At 34.5% G+C, this 14768-nt stretch overlaps 1 protein-coding gene and 1 pseudogene across 6 annotated transcripts in view; both read right to left on the bottom strand.

Annotated features, from left to right (window-relative positions):
* Positions 1-14768, bottom strand: part of PTPRM (protein tyrosine phosphatase receptor type M) — a 966854-nt gene that overhangs the window by 839322 nt on the left and 112764 nt on the right. The window lies entirely within an intron of this gene.
* The window catches only part of LOC127545955 (60S ribosomal protein L32-like), a 198078-nt pseudogene that overhangs the window by 81514 nt on the left and 101796 nt on the right, over positions 1-14768 (bottom strand).

Here is a 14768-nt window from a genome sequence, read left to right as displayed (position 1 = left end):
CTGTTCAGAATGAATCACAGGCAAGGAGTCAGAGGAAAATTAACTTCCAGGAGATAACTAAATCCCTTCTATTTCAGAGGGCTACTGTGTGAATTCTCTCTAAAATTAGCCCAGCAGTACTAACTTGGTTTTAGTTTAGGCAGATATATATTGTACTGTCCCTTGACTCTCTGTTTTCTGAAATCTAGTGAGCAAATGGAACGCTATATTCTATTTGGTTCTTATGCAAACTAACACAGAAGAAAACAGTAGTTACAGATGAGACCATTCTATCTATAATTAGCCTGTTTTCAGGTGCATTATAAAAAAATTCCATTCTGGAGGTGGGGGTAGATATTGGCAAGAGGCAGGGGGAAGAGGAAAGGAGTCATTATCTTTTAAATAAAACTTTTCCAGACTTCTTGCTTAAATGTTTCTGGGGAGCTTAGGTAAATTTCCACTTAGTCATTTGAGTTAGTGAAATGTTTTGTTTTGGTTTGTTTAGTTTTTTTTCCCCCTATTGGTGGGGGGAGTAGGGGAATGTGGGGGAACTTTTGCACAGTCACAGGAAACTGGTTGATTTTGAAACCTGGAATTTCTATGCTACATTCTAGCAAGGTTCCAAATAGATTTAATATAAGGATTTGTCCATTAGGATATCAAGACAACCCATCAAAAGGTCTGCGGGATTAGAAAGTATTTTGTTCTTTTTATATTTAATAACTTCACTGCATTCAAGTGGAAAAAATCTAAAATTTATTTTGATGAGCTGTTATCAAAAGATAACATTAACATATCCTTTTATACAGAACATAAGAAAATCTGATTGCTACTTTACAATTATGTAACAATATTTTTATGGCTAACATATTGGCTAACTTAAGCTAAAGGCTATCCTCTCTTTTGAGAACAAAAAGAGAACCAACTTTAGTTCTGAACCTATCACATTTCCAGACTAGAAATATTGGGGGTTAAGTAGACAGACAGAATTCTAAAATATTCCACTTTGCCAGTACCTTAGTAGTACAGAGCATGGGACCCTATGTTCCAAATTTTTCTCTAAACATGTGCAATTCTTCCAGGCATATCTCCACATTTAGCATGCTGCATAAGAAAAATCAGATGAAAAAGAAAAAAAAATAAAGGAAAAAAAAATCAAGTAAACAAAAATAAAGGTGAAAATACCATAGTATTACAACATACTGTAATCCACTTTCAGTCCCCATAGTCTTCTCTGTGGATGTAGGTGACTTTATTACAAGTCTATTGGAATTGCCTTGAATCATCTTATTTTTGAAAAGCGCTAAGTCCATCACAGTTGATCATCATGTTGCTTATACAACATTCTCTTGGTTCTACTCACATCACTCAGCATCAGTTCATGTAAGTCTCTCCAGGCCTTTCTGAAATCATCCTGCTGGTCATTTCTTACCGAAGAATAATATTCCATAACATTCATATAACATAATTTATTAAGCCATTCTCCAATGGGCATTCAGTTTCCAATTCCTTGCCACTACAAAAAGAGCTACTACAAACGTTTTTGCATATGTGGGTCTGTTTCCCTTTTTTATTTTTTTGGGGGGATACAGGTCCAGTAGAGACTCTGATGGATCAAAGGGTATGCACAATTTTATAGACCTTTTGGCATAGTACCAAATTGCTCTCCACAATGACTGGATCAGTCTGGATCAGTGAAATGACCATTCCACTAATAACACATAGTACATACTTATAAGTGCAAAGCATTGTAGTGACTATGAAGACTAAAATAGTCCCTGTCCTTATGAAACCTACCATGTAAAGTGGGAAACATGTAGTTACAGAAAAATTAAAGATGCTCCAGGGATAACAGGGTAAAAAAGCAAGGGTTTGTTCAAATAATAACTAGCATTGATGCAAGGCTTCAAGACTTGCAAAATGCTTTATAAATATTTCATTTTATCTTTACAACCACCTTAGGACTAAAAGAATAAACATTTCTTAAGTGTCTACTACCTATCAGAAACTTTACTAAACAGTCTACAAATGCTATCTCTTTGACCAACAACCATATAAGGTAGATGGTATTATGATTTCTATTTTACAGTTAAGGAGACTGAGGGAGACAGAAGTTGAATGACTTTTCCAGGATCACATAATAAGTAATGAAGATTAGTAAGTGTCAGAGACAGGATTTGAATTCAGAATTTGAAATCAGGTGTTCCTGACTTCAGGAGCAGCCCTCTCATTATTTGCCACCTAATATATATGAAAGGTACCACAAGATCCTCCGTTTCTTACTTAACTAAGACAGAAAACACGTTTGTATTCATTTATGTATTATACAGATGCCATAAGAAAAAGAAGTTTTTCTCTTTCTATATTATATCCCTTCTAGCATAAATATTCTGTCCATAGGAGACATTTAATCATAACTATTTGCTAAATAAATAAAATGAGTGTGCCAAATGATCACTTACTGGTTTCTAAAAATGAGTGAGTAATCAAATAATAGCCTTGGAACAGGTAGCCATTTCTATAAGAGCTCTTATAAAACCCAATGGTAAACAAGAGTCAAGTGAAGAAGGGAAAATATAACAAGATAATATATCTTAAAATAAGGATAGAAAACCTCAAAATTTCAAACACAAAGTTTCTATTCCATCAATCTCTCAGTATCTAAACTTCTGCCGTATGTAAGTCATTGTGCAAGACATAATTGAAAGCAAAAAATATAAGGGTTTTACAAAAAAAAGAGCTCGTGGAAAAAAAAAAAACAAGTTAAGTTACTGTTATTGAAAGATGTCACAAAACACTGAACAACTGCCTAATCAGAGAAATATGGGCAAAGGACTGCTATAAATAAATTTTTTAAAAAAAGAAAAGATAGCTGTGAGATGACATTTACCTACATGGAAGTTCTAAAGTCATTATTTTCATACTTTTAAAATCTATGATGTCATAGACTACTCTCTATCCAATACAGATCTAAACTCCCTTAACAACTTTAGAGATTGTCTTCAAAGTTGCTATAGCAGGAAAAAAAAATCATGTGCTGGTCAACTGTTATTTGTTCTTCATTTTCAAAAAGGAATGATATCATGTTGTATTGCCTTGACCTGAGTGGTTAACTGGATTTAAATGAGACAGAGTTGTGCAAAGTGATCAACCTCATTCTCTGAGAGTCATAAATTCTTGTGACAAGACAAAAGTCACGATGATTGGCGATGGCCACAGATGCACTGGATGACCCTGTCATCTTAAATACCTGACCAAACTCTAAGAATTCCACAAATGCTTGCATCAGATGCCTTCATGGCAATTGGAACAAACTGTTCTCATTTGTTCATTCCTATAGGGAAGTTTTTGTGAACTTTGGGTAGATATTCCCTAGTCAAAATGCAGTGATGAATCCAAACATAGCTAGCCTGGACATAGGATAAAGGCAACAGGATACAATAAAAAGAATGATAGCTCTCCTCTCAAAATTCTGGCTGACATTTGCTACCTATGTGATCTTGAACCAGTTATTAAGTACCTCTTTGGGCCTCAATTTTTCTGTTTATAAAATCAGAACTAAGTCTAGGTTAGATGGGCTCTGAGATTTCTTGAATCTCTAGAACAACAACAAAAAAATGAGCTTTTCTTATCGCAGTAGAAATTGGCAATATTTGAGCTTTTCTTCTTGCTGTTGCTAATGTTGATACTGTTGTAAACAACAGCTCAGTAAAATCTGACAGTTTGGGAGCTTTTCTTGCTGCTGCTTCAATTGTGGTTGTTGATGCTGGGGTCTGAAACAGCACTATAGAAACTGACAATGTTTGAGTTTTTCTGCCATAGCCTTGAAAGACCACCTAATGACAAAGTTTAGGTGCAGGAATTCAATACAGATTATTTTAATTATAATGAATTTGATGGAATTGAAATAATGAATAGGAAACATGCAAAATGAAAATGAATGTTTAGGGGCAAAGGAGCCAGAATTGAGAGCAGCATGGTTCAATGAATCAAGATCTAAACTTGAAGAACTCATGGGGGAAAAAAAACCTAAATTGTTAAGAATTTAATGATATGACAAGTGTCAACAACATCAATCAGTAATGTAAGTGATATCACAAAACATCAAACAACAGGAAAGTCTAGATTCAAATTCCACCTCAAACATTTAGCAGCTGTGTAAATCTCAACAAGTGATTCAACCTTTCTGTGCCTCAGTTTACTCATCTTAAAAAGAAATGGACTAAATGACCTCTAAACTCCTTTCCTGCTCTAAATCTAAGATTCTATGAATCTGCTGCCTTTGAGAACACTTAGCAGCCTCATCCTAGCAAGCATGCTTTCATTTGTCTGGAACAATCTGATAGCTCAATTTTTTAAACTTAGTAATATTTTTGTGCCTTGGTACTATGTGTACGTGCCTTATCAAAATGTTTTAACAATGATTAAAGCTGGCCCTCCACAAAAGAAACTGAAGGCTTAGCATTTTAAAGGAATAGTTGGGTGATGAAATCCATTTCATTTTCAAACACTAAAGTTTTTCCTGGAATTGTTGAAATGTTTACATAAGTAGAATTGAAACATGATTAAATCAAATGTATGAAATAAGTCCACTGCTGAACTACTCCCTTAATGCCCTGTGTCACCTGAGACTTTCAAAAAATAAATTATTTCTCAGATGGTTATACAAAAAGCTGGCTCAAATGCTATCTGCGCTTCATTAAGAGAAACAAAAAAACTGATCTGATTGAGGAAAAGATTAGCTCCCTTGCAAATAGTCAGCAAAATAGATTAACTATATGGCTATCTTTTTTATAAGTATGTATTTCTTAGAAGTTTACAATTTAGCAAACATTTATGAGCACCTACTATGTGCCACATTCAGTTAAACACTGGGATACAAAGAGTCAAAAAAATCAAAATAAGAGTTGCTTTTCTCAAGGAGCTCATAATCCAATGGAGAAAATTTCACGCAAACAATTATGTATATAGAAGATACAGGCAGAGAATAATGGCAATCTTGTCTGTCCTTGTGCCATCCAGATTCTACAGACATTGCTATATGACTTGCTGGTACACCTTAAGAACCTTTTACTAGTCCTGATCCTTCCGTCAGTTTTGCAGTTTAAAACTCTAAGCTACTAAGACTTTCCAATCAATCTGTAAGTGATTCCTCTTCCAATGTGTTACCATTTATGACTTCTTGAAATATATCTCTGAAAACTAAGCTTTGATAAGGCCCATAAGGATTCAAATGGAGCTACTTGACTCTACCTTTAAACCCAAATCATTCTGGCTCTTATTGTTTGGCCAATAATAGGTCCCACGAGCCTCATTTGCACATTTTTATGGTTCTAATGACTTAGTGTGAGTGTAAATAGCAGTTGTTTCTGTCCTCCATAGAAACTCTGAGGGTTTTCCTTTCCCAAACTGAGTCTTTTGTGAAGGCAAAATAAGCCATCTTTTGCCTCAATTCTTCCTTAGCCATTAACTACAGAAGGGATGTTGATTCAGACACACAGAGATTAAAAAGGCCAAATTCTCTCCCTGCAATGGCCAGTTATCCTGACCCATGGTTTTCTATTGGAGTCTGGAGAAGAAAGTGATGCTGTTGCATAGCTTAACCTCACTTAAATCCAATTGATTTGCAAGTCAAAACATCACTCTCCTCAAGTCATTGTTTCTTCTTTTAGAAGAAACGGGAAATAACAACAAAAACAATCTCTCTTAATTCAAATATAAAGAATTTAAGAGCACAGATTATCTCACTTTTAGCTGCTCAACCTACTTAAGCTGTTAATTATGCAAAAGAGAAAACAGATGTCATTAAGAGAGCCACTAGGCTCTTAAGTATCCTTAATACTTAGTACTGTGCCTGTAGTGAGTATTTAATAGGGGCTTTTCCTTTCACTCCTTGAAATGGTGTTTCAGCACCGTATATAGTAGAAACAATAGTAGTTCTGTAATCTGTAGAGTTCTCTCAGTGAATTACTGAATTTCAAAACTTTTTAGGTGGCCTTGGGAAATTATTCAATTGCTCATAACCTCAGTTTTATTATCTATAGAATAGGAATAAAAATACTTTGCACTACCTACTGTATAATGTTATTGTAAGAAAAATATTTTGTAATTCTTACTTCCAAGTCATCATTAACTGTCCTTTTCAAATACGTGATGAAACTAAACCGATTCTTTACTGTTTTTTAGTAAAGGGTCTTGATACTTTCATTGGTATTTTTTTGTTTGTATGTTTTGTCATTGTTAATATTTTTTAATGTCCAAATACATGTTGTCGAAAGAACTGTTACCAAAGTTCCATTTTAGCTGATTCTTTTAGCATCTTAATTCCTTTTCTATTGATTTATTTCTATAAAAGAATGTTCCTTTGAAAGTTATTCCAAAATAGAATATTAATTTACAGCTATGCTTTTACACACACGTTAAAAAAACAACAACAATAATTTAAATGAAAATTATTAGCTTTGCTTTGAATTATGAAAAAAATGAACTAAAATGATTTCAAATTGTCCATTTGCTTTATACTTTAAAAGAAATTGTCATTGGATTTGATCTTGCAATGCATCTAAGAATCTACATGAAATAATGGGGGGGGGGAAATAGACTGCTCCTTTGAAGTTTTAAGATATAGAGCTATGAGCTTTGTGTAAGAACAGAGACTTTCAAATAAGGTGCTTAATTTGGTGCAATGTTAATAAATAAAAAGTGACAGGAAAGTAGAGTCATAGATTTTTAGTGCTAGAGGAAACCTTAGAGATCGTGAAGTTCAATCCAAGAAAAGAATTAAACTTGTAGCGTATGCTTGAAGAAATGGATTTTTAAATTAAGCTTTATTTCATGAGACATTGTGCTAGACATAAACTATCATGTAGTGGTTTGCCAACAAATCATAGGCACCTAGAAAATTTTATCCAGACAAGTAGGAAAATCTTTATTAGGCATCATCTCCTAGGTAGCATTTTATCGTTCCCATATGAGTATACTACTTTTTTCCTAAAATGATTAATTTCATGTTTTTAGGCTTTACAAAGTAAAATGTGAACATTAAAGTTGTATTTTGAACAAAAAGTATTTTCCCTTGTAGCCAAATGCAATAGAGCTTGTTCATGCAACATAGGTAATTTACCTATACCTATGTCAATCACTTCAAAACACTATCTCAAAAGAAGATCTGAAGGACCACTATAGTTCTTTCAAGCTGAAAGTCACCAGTTATTCAGAAGCATTAACTAAAGCTCTTTAGTGAAATTTCATTATATCATGTCAATTTTTTTAAAAGCCATCTCTATGTTCCTCTATAAAGAATAGAAGAGAATAAAGAGCCAATATCTTATACTTTTTAAGGTGTATGCTATATCCCGTCCCCAATGAACTATGCAGAAGTGATGAAAAAGAATGAAATGGAATTCTTCATGGCATTATAGATTTAGAGCTAGGAAGTACCTTAGATGTAACTGAGTCTAAGTCTCATTTTATTTATTTAATATAGGCCAGGCACAAAGTAAGAGATATGTAAATGTTAGTTAATATTATTTTTATATGAAGAAACTAAGGTTGCAAAGTTAAGGGATTTGTCCAGGATCACACAGTTAGTAAATAAACATTTTGTCTGTCCGGTCATCTCAGTTGGGACCAACTCTTTATGACCCCATCTGGGGTTTTCTTGGCAAAGATAGTGGAGTGATTTGCCATTTCCTTCTCAAGCTCATTTTACAGATGAGGAAACTTGAGGCAAAAAGGGTGAAGTGATGAACCCAGAGCCACAGAGCTAGTTAAGTGTCTGAGGTCCCATTTGAACTCAGGTCTTCCAGACCTGGTACTTTATCCACGGTACCACCTTGCTGCCCCAGTACACATTTATTAAGCATTTATTATGTGTCAAGCATACACAAAAACAAAAAAAGAGTTTTCTCTCAAGAAGCTTACAATCTAATAGGGGAAGATAATACACACACTCACATAACACAGAGGTAAAAAGGATAGAGGTAAGAGAGAAGATTCACAATGTGGGAGCCTGATGCAGTGCAGTTTAAAAAAAAGTATAGCCAGGTAAAAAATGAAGAGATGGCTGGCTTGAGAACCCTTTTAGATTAGAAGCTTTGGGAGGAATTCTTCTCACACTCCAGCTATAGAAGTTTCTGATGTGAGCCTTGAACTCAGATCTTCCCCAAAGCCAAGTCCAGCATCCATCTACAACAAGATGCTTTATCACTCCAACGCTATAAAAGGTTCTTTCCTGTCAGTGATAAACATAAATTAATATTGGATGACAGTGGGAGCAAGGGCACAACCACAAAGTCATTGCCTGTGCTTCCAGTTTTCCTAGCCTTTTAACTTTTCTGCACATGCAAGCCAATGCGCTGCCACGAGTGATTAGGACAAAAGTGTGACAGCTCCCAAGAGGACATATGGTACACATTAAACTAGCAAGCTGTGCAAATGACTGGGCAAACCTTGTCACAGCTCTTTGGATAATACAGCAGAGGGTTGCTATGACGAAGAAATGTAAGTCGGTCAAAGTTTAAAGAAATGAAATATTTTGTGAATTTTTTCCTAATTCCCAAGATGATTTTGGTAGACAAATTGGTTTCTTTTGGTCTCTTAGATTTTCCTGACCTTAAAAAAGTCCATTTACTAACTTTTGCCTCATTCTGCTGTTGACAAGCTAATGCCACTAACCAATGCAATAAAACCTCTGAAGGGAATAAGGATTAGTATAGGAAACTGTAACAACAGTGGCAGAATTCAAAGTAGAGTCTGCCCAACATTTAGGATCAAATGTCATTTCTACATGACAGCAAATGCTTCTTTGGAAAGGAGGTTAACACACATTCTCCTTCTCCCAGAGGACAGGCTTAGAGAGAATTAGCTTGAGAAAAAAAAATTAGAAAAATTTCCTGTCCCAAACCTTTTTCAAAAGTTGAGAGTTCAATGAAACACTTTATCCTTTAGGGAGAAGCTCTGAGCTTCCTTGAAAGTCAAGTCAACTAGCATTTATTAAACATCTCCCATGTGCTAAACAATATGGTAAACACTGGGGATGTAAAGAAAGGCAAAATTAGTTCCTGCTCTCAAGGAGCTTACACTTTAGCTCTGAAAATAACTATGTATGAACAAAACATGAGAAGGAAAAATTGGAAATAATCACAAAGGGAAAGTACTAAAATTAAGAGGGATCTGAAAAGGCTTCCTGTAGAAGATAAAATGTTAACTGGTACTTGAAGGAAGTCAGGGAAGCCAGAAGATGAAAATGAGGAGGAAGAATATTCCAAGTAAGTGGGACAGCTAGTGAAAACAGCAAGATTTTTTTAATTGTAATTTTTAAAGCTCTTTATCTTCAAAACATATTCAGAGATAATTTGACAACACTGACCCTTGCATAGCCTTGTGTTTCAGATTTGTAGATATTGTTCTAAAAAAGAAAAGAAAATGAAAATATCTTTGAGCCATGAATAAATTTTAGGTCCACTGAGAATTGTCAGAAGATATTCTTGAGATCCGGTCCTAGCCCATTTATCTCTGCCTTCACGCTATTCTTTAATGTTTTTCATTATTACAGTTACATTTTTTGTGCATTGTTTCTCTCCCTGACTTTTAAATTCTCCAAGATCAAAAATTATAACTTACATGTATTATATGTATCACCTAGGAAAACATCTCATGCACATACACACACTCAATAAATATTTAATGACCATATTATTTTCGATTATCTTCCTCAATATTTGCAGAACAAAAACATTTCACCTCTTCAATAAATAAGTTCTTCCTTATAATTTATCCAAATTCACCTTTAACCAGAACCTGGAGTAGGCAAAATAGGCAACCACTATAAGGTACCACCAGGAATGTTGTTTGTTTGTTTTTTAAATATTGCTTTTCCAAAGTCAACATATGTTAAATACTAGATGATGCTGTTCTCATAGAATTGTAGATTTACTGGATGGAAGCTTAGGTCAAGTCTCACTAACTCATATTTCAGAGGAAGAAATTAGTGTGGGGGGAATTATCCCCAGGACTTAGTATAATTCCTGCCACAGAGTAAATGATTAGAAAAATGCTAGTTGAATAATTGACTGACAATTGAAGCCTGAGAAGTTTATTGATTCAATAATTACCAGAGTCAGATTTAGAACTCAAGGCTTCTGACTCCAAACCTGAAACTCTTTCCACTGTATCACATTGTCTTCCACAGCATACAGGCATCTGTTATATAATACGAGTTCAAAGTCCTTAACAGATAGACATTGGTGACATTGCAAATAGTGGGAGAGCAAGTTTAAAGTAACTTTTGTGAGAATGAACTACAGAAAAGTAATTCAAAATTGGGATCTATGGGGAGGGAGCCCACAATGGTTAAGGAGCCAGACCTGTAGCCAGAAAGACTCATCTTCCTGGATTCAAATCTGACCTCACAAATTTTCTAGCTGTGTGACTTTGGGCAAGTCACCTCACCCAGTTTGCAAATTTCCTCATCAATAAAATCAACTAGAGAAGAAAACAGTCAACTATTCCCAATATCTCTGCCCAAAACACCCCAAATGGAGGCACAAAATATAAGAAGTGACTGAAAACAACCAAAACAAATTCACAATTTCTCTCATTGCATTAATTATATAATCTTACTAGCAATGAGTGTGTTCAATTGTTTTTCAGTCATGTTTGATTCTTTGTGATGCTATCTAGGATTTTCTTGACAAAGATACTGCATTGATTTGCATTTCCTTCTCCAGCTCATTTTATAGATGAGAAAACTGAGGTAAATAAGGTTAAGTTAGTTGTACAGGATCACTCAGCTATTAAGTGTCTGCGGCCAAAGTAGAAATTAGGCTGTTCTGACTCCATGGCCAGGTCCAGTGTTCTACCCACTAGTGCAATCTAGCCAACTATTCATCAAACATCCTTCTTTATGGAAGGTGCTGTAGGTGATACAAGTTTAATACACCATCTTTGTCCTCAAAGAACTTATAATTGAATGCAGGAGAAGATGCTAGCCCATTTATGACATACCCAGCACAAAAATATGTTGCCTGTATTACACAGCATAAGTATAAGAGCTACTGTCTCACAAAAACCTACAGAAGGGAGATGTAGGAACCCAGGAGAAGGTAAACTACTTTGGCAGGGATTCTCAGAAATGCCGGACTGTGAAGGATAAGAGGAGATATACACTTGGAGAACTCTCAGAGTTTTAGCTAAGAGCATTTTCCAAAACCAAAGGATAAATAAACATATTGTTAAGGTCAAACACAACCATCAAACATATTCTTCTTCCTACCTCCCCCGCAAATGGCATCCAGCACATGATCCTTCCTAAAATAGGGTTTAATGGGACAAATTGATTAGCAAAGGTGATGATACTCAATAGACTAGTGCCAAAATCTATAGGCATTTTTGGGGAAGAGGGGAACATTCCCAGGATCATCGTTATTGCTTTAAGTTTTTCTAAGATTAGTTTTTGCTTCAGGTCATGTTTATCAAGCATTCCTGTGTCTGAATGGTCTGGGGATAGATCATGATCAGTATAAAAATGAAGTTGTGAAAACTTGTTTCAAGATTTTTTTTAAATTGCCAATGGAATTTAGACTGTGAAGGGATTTTACATATTATCTCGTCAAGTAATGTCAAACTCAAATAAAAATAGATCCTTAGGGATCATTTATATTGTGTTGTATTTTAATTTTGTTACATATTTTCCATTACATTTTCATCTGATTCTCACAGCAATAGGATTTGGGAGTTGGGAGTTTGACACCTTTAACCTAGTATCCTTTTACAGAAAAAAAAAAGATACTGAGAATCCAGGTGTCAAATGATATACCCAAAATAATTCAATTATAACCTCTAAGGCCAGGATTTGAACTCAGATTTGGAAGCCATATCCAACAATCTTAGCACTATATCACACAAAATTGATGCTCTTCCCTTGAGTGTTTCAAACTTTCAAATGAAGAGATTATCTGATCCAAGACCCAACCATTTCTCTATAATTAATTCAAAATTCAAAATTCAAAAAATTCAACAATTTACTGAATGCCTAATGGGGTGTCATGATATAGAATAAAAGAAGATTGGCCTGGGAATCATAACTGGGTCCCTTTTTCCAACACGTATATTAGACTTCTCCCAGGCAAGCTAGCTTTGTGACCTTAAGCAGGCTTTATAACTTCTCTGAGCCTCAGTTTCCCCGTGTGAAAGTAAAAGGATTACATTATATTATCTCTGAGGTTCCAGATTCAAACATCAATAAGTCTGTCTAACATTCTGTTTTAGAGCAGTAGTCCCCAAAGTGGGACTCAAGATTATGACCTTTCCCTGGAGGCACATGAGAAAACAATCTTATAAGTCACATTTTGCTTTCTCTATGTATGTTTGCCACACATCATTATCCCTCAACCCTTCCCCATTGGTCCCTTCACTTTTCTGAACAGATTGCCACCATTACAATGTCGAGTCAAACATTGGCTTCTCTGAACAGTTAATAGCTAAGTGCTACCCAGAAACACACAGTTGCCATATCAGGGCCATTGGAAACATTCTCTGTGGTTGACTCATGCAGTGACTGATCACTAGACGATCATTAATGGTTAATGGTTATTTATTGTACATTATGATTAATCATGTCAAACTCCAGTAATTTGCTATTGACTCTAAGATCAAATATTATTTTATCTTTATGTCCAGAGAAGAATCATCCTTACTAATGTACATTTTCAGTGTAAGCTTTATAATATGTCAAATTATATATACCACATATATTCATATTTATATACATATATATACAAATTTATAATTTATAAATAAATAATATACATATATTGGGGGTGAATGCTTACTTTTTTTTAAAATGACAGACTTCTTAACTTAGAGACTTCTGCTTTAGATGACCAGAAATATTTGCTTTCATTTCCATTTCTAGGGGACCAGAAGCAGTTATTTTGACAAAATGAGTCCATATACTTATAAACACTGGTACAGAAGAGAAATATAAGCAGCCATTTTTTTTTTACTTCTTACAATATTCATCTACATTTAATTATCTGAATATTAAGGATCCATATTTATTATAAGGTACTCTATTTTTAAAAATCCCATTTCCTCATTTTTCTAATCATTTTACCCCAAAACTCACTTTGAATTAGGAGAAAGCTAAGTCATTTTTTTCTTTATATTGTCTATGATCTCAAAGCTGGCTAAGCAGGGCCCAGTGAAATTTTATTAAGAACACTAACTTGCCTAGACATCTCAGGTTCATATTTAGCACCGTAGTAGAACTGAACCAATGGCAAATCTGAATCAAGAAACATGTTTCTTTAATTCAGAGAGGTTCAATTGGGGGAATCACAGTATAACAAGAAAGTATTCTTAGTATAAGTTTCTTTAATTCAGAAATGTTCAAGTGGCCAACGTCCCTGATAAACCCTAGAACCAACATATGAATCCATCTCAATATCCTAACTCAATCTCTATACTCCCAAGAACAGGGATGTTAAGGTGGAAGAGTTGGTAATTACATAAAGTTTAAGCCTTTGGAGAGTATAACAATAGGGTATTCTTACTATTCTTTGAGAGTATAAAGATTCAGTTCTACATACAAATATTGGTTTTTCAAAGCTAGGATATATACAACTAATGGAACACTTGGAATCTTACACACATATCAAATCAGAGACAGGGAATAAAAAATTGTGTAAACAGAATGCTTCATTTAAATCTATCAGCTGGTTCCAAAGCAATCCTAGGAAGAAACCAGCAGAAATTTGAGTTGCAGTGAAACATATTTTGGAGGCTATTTAACAATATCAACATGGTCACTGCAAGCCAGAGACACTGGATATTTGCTGTTCATAAATTTAATGCTTCTTAACAATAAATACTCCTATGAATAGAATATGCCCTGTGGCATGTGATTAAAACACATCAAAACAGTTGTCTAAAAAGCATTGGGGGAAATAGAACAGTATAACATGGAGTCAGTAATAGCAATTATTAATTGGGGGCATTGAGCATATCCATTAATAAATATAAATCAACAAAGGAATCAGATGACTAAAACCCAAATAATGAAAGCATTAATACTGTAATACTAATTTAAATAACTAAATGAAGCATCAGAGACATAACTTTGTCTCAGAAGATTTAAAAGTCATTAAAATTCTCAACCAATGAGACCAAACATTAAATCATATAGGAATGTAAAGATTGTTCGCATATACATTTAAGCTGTTACAACTCAATGAAGGCCTCTCAGCGATATTCCAAGAAACCTTAATAGGAACTACAGATGGCTAAAGTTCTATTATTTTTTTTAAAGTGTTTAAGCTGTAGACCAAAAAATTGAGGAGCTAATTTGCAAGTAATATGCAAAAAGATACAATGTGCATTTTACTTCAAAATACTTAGAAATACACTATGAAGTCTTGTTCTTTTTGTTTTTCCCTCATCAAAGCTTTACCTTTCTGACACAGTGCCATTCCCCACCCCATGACCAAATTAAACTCCCATTCTCCATGCCCTTAAATTTTTTCCCACTAGATCTGCAACATTATTAAAACTACATTTAATTTCTAGAAATGAGGGAGTTACACACAGAAGATCTCAGCAAGATCTAGCTGGGTTAACTGATGAAAACATTTAACATGAGTTGGGGTTTTTCCTCATTCTCAAAAATGGAAAAAAAATCGTAAGGATTTACAGAAAAAGTAGCATTTTTTATATAAAAGAATCACCCTAATCTGCTTTCTTTGCAAAAGCCAATTTGCCACAGAAGGATAGTATGTCACCCAGAATTA

Source organism: Antechinus flavipes, chromosome 1 (assembly GCF_016432865.1).
Source record: "Antechinus flavipes isolate AdamAnt ecotype Samford, QLD, Australia chromosome 1, AdamAnt_v2, whole genome shotgun sequence".
NCBI lineage: Eukaryota > Metazoa > Chordata > Mammalia > Dasyuromorphia > Dasyuridae > Antechinus > Antechinus flavipes.
The sequence above is the reverse complement of the archived record's forward strand: the minus strand, read 5'-3'. Positions and strand labels throughout refer to the sequence as shown.